Genomic DNA, 9,167 nt, shown 5'->3' with positions numbered 1-9,167 from the left:
GAACAAGACAATGCATGTTGACCATCTTTAACACATCATGGAAGTCTGGTCTGGTTGGAAGATTTTTGTTATTGTACCTTTGCTGGAACCAAATAAATCGCTACAGAATGCAAGAACTTCATGGCATATCGTCCTAATCAGCATCCTTTGCAAGGTGATGGAATGCATTATCCACTCACAATTCACGGAAGTCCTCATGAAACATAGGAAGATAAATTTTTATAAGACTCACTATGGAAAATAACATATAGTGGAAAACCAATTATTCTATCATCGATGGTTTCCAAGAACGATACCAAAAAGATCATTGCTGTTTTTCTTTATATGTCTTCCTCAGCTGATAAAATATGGAGACAGAAAATAATAAACCATATACGGTATTGAAGGAAATGCCCTTATCTTGGAAATTTTATCAAGGGAAAGATAATAGTTGCAGGTGTACACCAAGCTCCAATTTTAAGTGCTCTTCTCTTCCTGTTATATATGACAGACATTCGCCCTTAAAAAAGATACTCAATCGTCCTCTCTCACATATGACTTCGCGATCTGGCACTCCAGCAAAGATATAAAAACTCCAGAAACTAATAAATGGGATCGTAAAATGAACGCAGAGCTTAAAGCCCAAGATCAATGCTTAATCCGCTTAAAAGACTACTGTATGTATCTTCAACAGGCAAGAAGCATAGACATTTGGTTAATCCAAAATTGTACATTGAAGGCAAATTCATAATGAAGACATCATGTCCAAAATACTTAAGAATCACATTAGATGCACAATTAAGATAAACTAAGCATATCAAAACCCATGTAATGAAAATGCAGTGAAAATATTAAGAATCTTTAAACGTCTTTTCGAAAGCAATAGGGGAACTTTTCTGGCACTTGACATGTACATATACCTTCCCATTTCTGAGGAACCAAAAGGACTCATTGTCTTCTGTTGTTTAATTGCAGCTCTACAAGCAATCCTGTATACAAGCTCTCTAATCACCAGCGAATACACTTTCGCCTAAACGATGGTAAATATTTAGATAAAGTCTGTTTTCTTTAGTGATTGCAGCGAATGTCAACATCACAATAACGAGAACGCAAATAAACTGCAAAAGAGACTCAAATTCTTAGCAATAATTATAACGTAAATATTATTTTCTGGGACGAAAATGCCGCGGCCAATTACAAACTGAAGGAACTTTCAATTCCGATAAAGCAGGAACTCCATAACATCAATGGAGATAGACTTTTAACAAAAATTAGAGTGAAACTTAGAACTCGCCATCACAGAGGACTGAAAACTGACACAGTAGATAGGAAAACCTACAGAAACTGTGTAACTGCCCGGACACTGAATTGACCTCTGCACACATTTTTCATTGTCGGGCCCTTCTTGCTGAAATGTTAAAAATTTGGGTCTTGTTCATGAAACGAATCCCTACGATAACAACAATTTGCCGATTGCCAAGTTTTCATCTTTGTCCCTGGCTATATATAAATAGGTTTCATCATAGGCAAGACAACAAAAACAAACCATATCAAGTATTTCGGCTACCTCCTGTTACGGAATTAGATTATAGCTGTACCATATTTTCTGGACCTGTGTCGCACCATATTTCAACAAGAATGAGAAGCTGTATGTTGCTCAAGCTGCCATAAGTTTCCTTAATGAGCAGGGAGAGGGAAAGGTGGACAGAGGAACAGAACTTTATATGGTTTGACTATTTTTGCTCCGTCGCACTGCTGTTCTAGCACTACATCTATTACGGGGTGCACAGCTCCCCCTGAAACCGGCACAGCTAGGAATCCAGTAGACAGTGAGCGATATTCTTACCTTTCTCCAACTGGTTGTCGGTCTCAGGCATGTATTCTGCGTTTCATTATATACAATTCTAATTATTTTATTTTGAAATTAATTTTGGTATTTCAATAGTGTTTTGGTGTCGATTTATATTTCGTTGTTCATAGGTATACTTTTATTAGTGTCGCAGAGGAACCTATGGGACTTTGTCTTACATTTTATATATCCTTCTCCCTTTATATGTTTCATATGCATTAATTTCCATAATCTTGAGGTGTCTAAATCGCTGCCTGACTGTCCTAAAAATGGTAACTAAAATGATGTTCCCAAATGTTGCGCAAATATTTGCTCGTTTTGTAGTTGTAGCCTCGGCTAGCAGTATTAAGTATTAGCAGGTGACCTTTCCAGATTTCATATTCATGTTCTGAAATTAAAAAAACATGGTATTCCCAACTTTGTTGTTAATTTTCGATCCTCTGTTGGCCATTTCATATTAGATTATTCCAGAAATTTCTGCTTTACTGCCCGTGCAGTAGATTGAATAAATTACTAATTATTCTATATTGCTATTGATATTGTTTATTATTAAATCTCTATGGCTACACATTACAATAGCAGGCCATTTCATGTTATTAATAACTATAGTTGGCTCCTAATCGTCTGATAACAGAAACTGTTCTCCTATACTGTCGTTGTTTTACAATAGATCCTGTAACGAGCATGCGCGAACAAAGTATTTTTCTTAATACTAATGTTTTAATAGATTGTTGTTTGTTTCGCTTTTGTACAGCTGCTAATTAAGTGGTTAGATAATGAAGAAATTTCAAAAGAAATTTCGTTATTTCGCAGTGATATTCCACAACTGTGGTCCAATCAGCAGGAGCATTTCTGCAATATTTGAAGTAAATATCTTTTTATTTGTTGTTGGAAGAACTTGCTAATATTAGGAAAATGAGGTCATTAGAGATTAATGTTCTTATACGAAGAAAGGGTCATCTGAAAGCACAAATAACGCGATTGAAGGGCTTTGTGACTAACATAACGATGAATCAATGGTTGACACTGCAGAACTCGAGTGTAAGCTGGTCAATATTAAAATTAGTTTCAACAAATTTGAAGCATATAAAGATGTGTTTTAAATTCTGAAGATTGGGAAGAGCACAAACAAGATAAGTCTTCTCGGAAATGGAAGTTGACGTCGAGAAATGTGAGGTAAGCTTTATACATTTATCAGAGGAACAGGGCAATATACCCAGCAGCAATTATACTGTTTCTCGTAGTAATGTTGCGGCATTAAAAAAGCAAAGTTCAGTTAAACTGCCAGAGATTACCTTGCCTAAATTCAACTGAAACTGCCAAGTAGGGTTTCTTTTTAAAGTTAAGTTTAAATCAATAATCGATGACAATGAATACCGACTGCAAATAACATAGTTTTGTCACTCGGTAGTAAACCGAGTCACAAAACCTATGTTATTTGCAATCGACTCTTGTTGGCCAGGCAAAGAAAACTCAGACTACGGATGAAACTTATGAATCTCTGTGGAAAACGGTAATAGCCAGATTTGAAAATAAACGGTTAATAATTAAAAGTCACGTTACCGAATTATTATCCATATCTAAAATACATCGCGAATCGCCAAAAAAATTGAGACTTTTAATTGACAGAGTGCGCAAGCATCTTCTCGCACTAAAATAAATTAATAGAATTAGATCCTAACCAGTTAATATAATGTTAATCAACTGAATGCTAGAAAATTTAGATAAAGAGTCAAGACATCAGTTTTAGTGCCTTTAAAGTTATTTTTTTCATATATGTAAGTAACCGCGCTTAAAACCCTGGAAAACATATTGTCATCTGCTTTTGATGTAGAGTCAGTACAATATTTGGTTTTGGTTAATTTTGAATGTGGCAAAGCACGGAAGGGCTATATGCCTAAAGGAAGGGATTCCTTCGTAGGAGACGTTCTATGAGAAAGTGCCTTGTATACACTTATATATGGGGAAAACCGCGAAGACGCCCATGCACTAGCCCATTCGGATTTAACCTAGACCGAACTACCACTTTTGAAAAACTCTGCGGATCAGTTAGATGTAGTTTGAGTACAATCAGTTGATTTCTTTAAAATCTGGAGGAACATTTTTGATGCATACTTATAAATAGCCGAGAAATAGAAAGACGAATGTTTTCGATGCGGTTGAGAAATCAACTAATTTGCAACAAGAGGCAAGAGTGCCATCCTTCTCCGTTAGTAACTTAAGCTTAGCCTTGAATCTATCTACCTAACTGAGGGAACACGCTAACAACATCAGAGTGGGTTCGAAATTGTAAGCCACTGATGACACTTTGATGCTAGCGTCTTTCTCTTAAAATGGTTTGATACTAGCCTCTTTTTCTTCGTAATTCAAGAGTCCGGCCATATATGCCATTATTAACTGAAGCCAATCCCCCATGCTTTCATAGATTTGTATGCCTTTTGCCTAAAATACCTCTGTTTTACACTCCTTATTCCTCCGTTCTCCCTGCAGAAAATTCCACCTGCCAGAGAGGTCGTCATCATGTGTCTTCAGCGGGACTGTTTAATCTTTTTACATAAAATGAAATAGAAAAATCCTCACAGACTGAAATTCAAAAAAGGAAATGGTAAGTGGTTTGCCGTTTTCTAAATGATGTGTCTTCGTTGTTCAAACTCATGTCATCGGCGGTCATCTGTTAAAGTCGTCGAAAGGTAAAATGGTGTCGATTCGGACTTAAACGAAATGTAAAAAACATGATATTTAAACTTGGTAATGCGATACTGAAAAAGAGATCGATTACTTTCCGTAAAGTACAAATGGAATCTGAGATCTTTACTATTTCTTACTTTTTCTTCAAGTTATTTTCCGCGAAGCTTCGGAGCTCTAAAAATCAAAAGGAAATTTCAAAAAGGATATTATAAAGCATTCACACTAGTTTATTAGTTTTTGTTAAATAAGAAACTATAAAGATACATTTAGTTACAGATTACGTTTTAAACTTAACACGAAGTCATCACGTGTAACAAAGAATGCCGTGCAATGCTTCGCAAACGTAAACAGTTTGGATTTAGACAATAATCTTTCTCAACTGAAGGAAACTATAAAAGAATGGTGCTACTTTGGTAGACGGTTGCACGGATTTTGGCGATTTTTTGGAGATTTTCCTTTGGCGAGTAATACAACTTATGGTAAACCCATTGCTGGATAAGTTATTTATGGTAACCGATACTTTGTTGTCATTTTATTTAAAAAAATAATGCGTTTTATTGTGCATAAATTCCGTGTTTAAAATATTATTTATGGCTTTTAAATATTAAAAATCAATTTAATTTTGCATTTTTATTTGAAATAAAAATTTTATTGTTTATCATATTTTATGAAATTTTATGTTGTGGATGATGTAATCAATGACGTCGCCTTACTTTAAAAGTAATTCGTTTTAATATGTATAAATTTAATCTAATGTTTTAAACATTATTTATGGCTCTTAAATATAAAAATACAATTAAATTTTGCATTTTTTTAAAAAATGATTTTATTATGTATGACTTTTTAAATAATTTTAATTCTAGCCGTGATGTAATAAGCTCTCTGATTGGTTATAGAATATTTGTGCATTAACGAGCTGTAATCAGCTCCCTGATTGGTTACTGACAATTTATGCATTTCCGCGCCGTTTTAAAATTTAATTTATATCTTCGAATTCCTTCAAAGATGTTATCTAAATTATGATTCTGATTTTTTATTGTGCTACTTATCAATAAGCAACAGGTTAAACACTCAAAAAAATGTAAGTACATATTTTTCTTTTATTTTATAATTGTATACTTCAATTTTTGTTAAAAAAATTAATACACTATTTTCAGAAATTGCTGAGATAATTATTGTCCATATGTTTTAGTGTTAATTATATTCTATATAACGTATTTTAAAGTATTTGAATTTAATAATATTCTAATTCTTTTAAATGTTGGTATGATGGTTTTGAATTCGATATTCAATTTCAGTAATATTTTAATCTAATTAAACGTTGGCTCAATGTTTTTATAGTGGTGTTTTTATTCTCTTCTTTGCTATATGAAAGTAATAATAACCTTACTTTAGTATTTTATACTTATAATAAATGTATTTATTTACACTTGCCTGCCATCTTAAAAAATGACATTTTCAACAAAAAGTTAATCCATTACTTTTAACGATATTTATTTATTTATTTTTTAAGTTTCGAATACTTTACTATGCGTAAAAACAGCGTTTTTGAAGATGGCTGACGTTTGTAAAAATCGCGCCAACAATTCGGCCAACGTAAATCGCCAAAAATCCGTGCAACCGTCTACCAAAGTAGCACCAAAAGAATACTTCTGATGAGGAAAAAAAATAAATATGTCTGAATGAAAAAATTTGATTAAGACACCATATGACTTCCTGGCGCGGAATATTAATTTATACGCATTTTTGCTGCATTTCTTTTAAACTTATATCTTTGAATTTCATTAGAGATAGACTTCTCATTGAATTAGTTCAGTTCTCACTTCACGATGAGGCAAAATTTCATAAAACCTTAAAATATCTTGATTAAACATTGAAAAATGTATATAAAAAAATAAAACACCAAATACAATTAAAAACCACTAAAAGAAACAGTCTCTACAATTGAAGTGACACTTTTTACGCAAAAACAAACTATTCGGCCAACAGGCGCAAGAAAGCAGGTTGTTCGATGCATAAAAGTTTCGTTTTGGCCCCACTCCGCAAAAGGACACTGAATGTGCAGAAATATTTAACTCACTATTCTACTAAGTTTCAGTTTTAACCAAAAATGGCTGTTATGGTTAAAAAATAAGCTTAGCAGCACTTAAACCAATTTTAAATTTTTGATAATTAAACAAATATTGCACGTAGATTAACTAAACTCCTTACGTACACATGTTACGCAAAAACATCGTTAAATTGCATTTGATAGCTGTCAAAATCTATATTTTGGCTGAAATATTGTAACCGGAATTTTTCGTGATTACAATAGTTCCTTTATTTCGTAAAAAGAAGGAAAAATCTCTTAAAGGACTACAATAAATCATAAATTTTCCATTCATGCAGGATACACAGAAATTTTTCGCACAGCTATTGTAAACATTTTAATGACATTTGGAACAGCGTATTTAAATGAAAAATCTTTCTCAACGTAAGTTTCAGCTAAAGGAAAATATGAAAACAAATTAAACGCAGAAAAGGAAATGCCATTACACATAATCAACAGATCTAGACAGCTAGACCTCAAAAGTTCGTGCAAAAAAAAAAAAAAAAAAAAAAATGGAAGCACACCCCAGTCACTAAATAGACAAGTGTAGTTGTTAACTGTAGTACAGGTTAATGATAATAATGACTAAATTACGTTAGTTTTATGTTAAAATGTTTAAATTAAAAATATTTTTTTTACGTAAAGTAAATATAACATATTGATCTACTTTAAATACTGATTTATGGTATATTTTTCTAAAGGTGGGATGGATTTCACCGAAAAACCCTTACAGTTCTTAGTGTTCCTTGAGTCGACAAAGTTTGAAGACCGTTTCTCCACATCTTTTCTCATCTGAGTTCACCATTTTTCATTTTTGGCTTGATTCTTTGCTCTGTCGAAGACCTTTGGACCAAATCTCTTTGGATCAGTGCCTAAAGAATTACGAATCACCCATCATGTCGCACAACCCCTTCAAAGTTACGAACGTCCAGCATGTGTATACTCCTACAAAGTACTATAAAAAGGAATATTTTTATAGGATTTGAGAATCTTCAACAATGTTCTGCAAATATACGATGAAAAGAGTCTGTTACTCTCCGTTGGGACGCCATACTTGTAAAGAGTTATCTTTGCAAATGCTGTATCTTTTGAAGTTTGCAAACTAATATACCCCTCTTTCTCAGCTTTCTGGACGGGAGAAACTTAAAAGAAATTGGCTGACTTAGAATCGGTCAGTTTACTGGCAAACCGCTTTAAATATTGATACGAATTTGGTATTTAAAAAGCTAATGTTAGTTCAATTATAAATTAAATGGTTTCATTTCCCGCGCAGTGCAGCGCGTGACGAATATTAAAAGAAGAAAGCTAAGCCGGAAAATTAAAAATACAAGAGCACGTGCATTTAACATTAAATAAATAATTGTCTTTTTGATTTCGAGAAAGTACCAGAAAATTCTCGCACGCGCTTTTAAAATCTTATAAAAGGAGGAAAACCTCTCAGTGTGTAGTAATTACTTAGTTTGTTGTTTGTTTAGAAAACTGCTCTTGTTGACTGTAGCGAATTCGCGGATTAGCTTTCTTTAGCTGTTTTGAATTACGTTATATTGGACATTTGAGTAATTAAAAGATAACTACTGTGAGATATTGTAATACTGCATGATAATTTGAGGAAATTTAAGCATTTTTGTTGAAATAATAATAAATTTTTGTTCATTTTTCATCGAACTTGTGCATTCATTTCGTAACGAACCCGTACGCACGCAAGAATATTATAACTTCACTAGCAACAGCTCAGATAATTTTGCTGCACATGCTTGTGTAGTGAAATGTAATGTGCCTAAATTGAAATATTATATTAAAAGTTGTTAAATATTCTGTGATAAAAAGAAATATTTTAAACTTTTTTTTTTTTCAATAAAATGACTGAATTTATAAGGCATTTTCTCCTTCCTTTCTGAGTGCCTTCGTGATGTAACGTTAGCACAAACGACGCGTATTCGAGAGGTCCAGGTACCTACCGGAGACGCCATTGCTCATTTTTCAAGTTTCCAGCATCAAAATAAAATAATGATTCTACAGTGGCACCCGAACTAAAAGGTTGTGGGTGATGATTCTTCACCTACATTTTTGCTTGCCTTCGTTGTGTAACGTTAGCAAACTAGGCGCGTATTCGAGATGTCCAGAACCTAGTCCCGGCGAGGACATTATTAATTTTTCATCTCTCTAGCTAATGACTATACAGTTTAACTGAATTTAGTATTCCACACCCTTCTTAATTTGCTGATTTAGTTCGATATTTTCTGCTAGCTTTCTGCTTGAAACTACACTCATGTCCATAAATTAAGGATAATGCAAAATCAGGCAAAGGAAGAGTTAGAAGCAAAACAAATTTGACTTATTTGTAAATCTTATTTATTAAACAAAAGCTAAAGAGCAAAATAAGATGCTGTATGTTTGATATTATTAAAAAAAATTAGCAATTTCTTCTCCCTGGAGCAAATTACAAAAAAAAAAAAAACATTTACAAAAAAAAAAAAAAAAGACAATATTACGTGGTTGGTATGATTGTTAATACACTGCATGTCTTCCAGACGATGCAATACAGTCCGTACAACGCCTAGG

General features: G+C 33.2%; 1 long non-coding RNA gene across 1 annotated transcript; it reads left to right on the top strand.

The window, feature by feature from the left end:
- Nucleotides 1–3,354: 3,354 nt before the first annotated feature.
- LOC146997093 (uncharacterized) lies at nucleotides 3,355–8,263 on the top strand. Its single transcript, XR_015040995.1, has 2 exons — nucleotides 3,355–4,433; nucleotides 7,307–8,263. It is a non-coding gene; the product is annotated as an uncharacterized LOC146997093 (long non-coding RNA).
- The last annotated feature ends 904 nt before the right edge of the window (nucleotides 8,264–9,167 follow it).

Source organism: Stegodyphus dumicola, chromosome 5 (genome assembly GCF_044657685.1).
Source record: "Stegodyphus dumicola isolate Sdum_Otavi_A_Nest chromosome 5, ASM4465768v1".
NCBI lineage: Eukaryota > Metazoa > Arthropoda > Arachnida > Araneae > Eresidae > Stegodyphus > Stegodyphus dumicola.
The sequence above is the reverse complement of the archived record's forward strand: the minus strand, read 5'-3'. Positions and strand labels throughout refer to the sequence as shown.